The following is a 225-nucleotide window of genomic DNA, read 5'->3' on the forward strand; positions in this document are numbered from 1 at the left end:
CATTTTTTATATATATATATATATATATATATATATGTGTACACATACATACACACACACACACACACACACACACACACACACACACACACATACATACATATATATATATATTTACACATAGGAGTGGGTAAGGCCGAGATGTTGGTTTGTTTATTTGTTTGTTTATTTATTTGAAGTGTTTGTGTGTTGAGACCTGGAGGGTACTTCACAAAGCAGGATTTC

This window comes from Colossoma macropomum, unplaced genomic scaffold (assembly GCF_904425465.1).
Source record: "Colossoma macropomum unplaced genomic scaffold, Colossoma_macropomum, whole genome shotgun sequence".
NCBI lineage: Eukaryota > Metazoa > Chordata > Actinopteri > Characiformes > Serrasalmidae > Colossoma > Colossoma macropomum.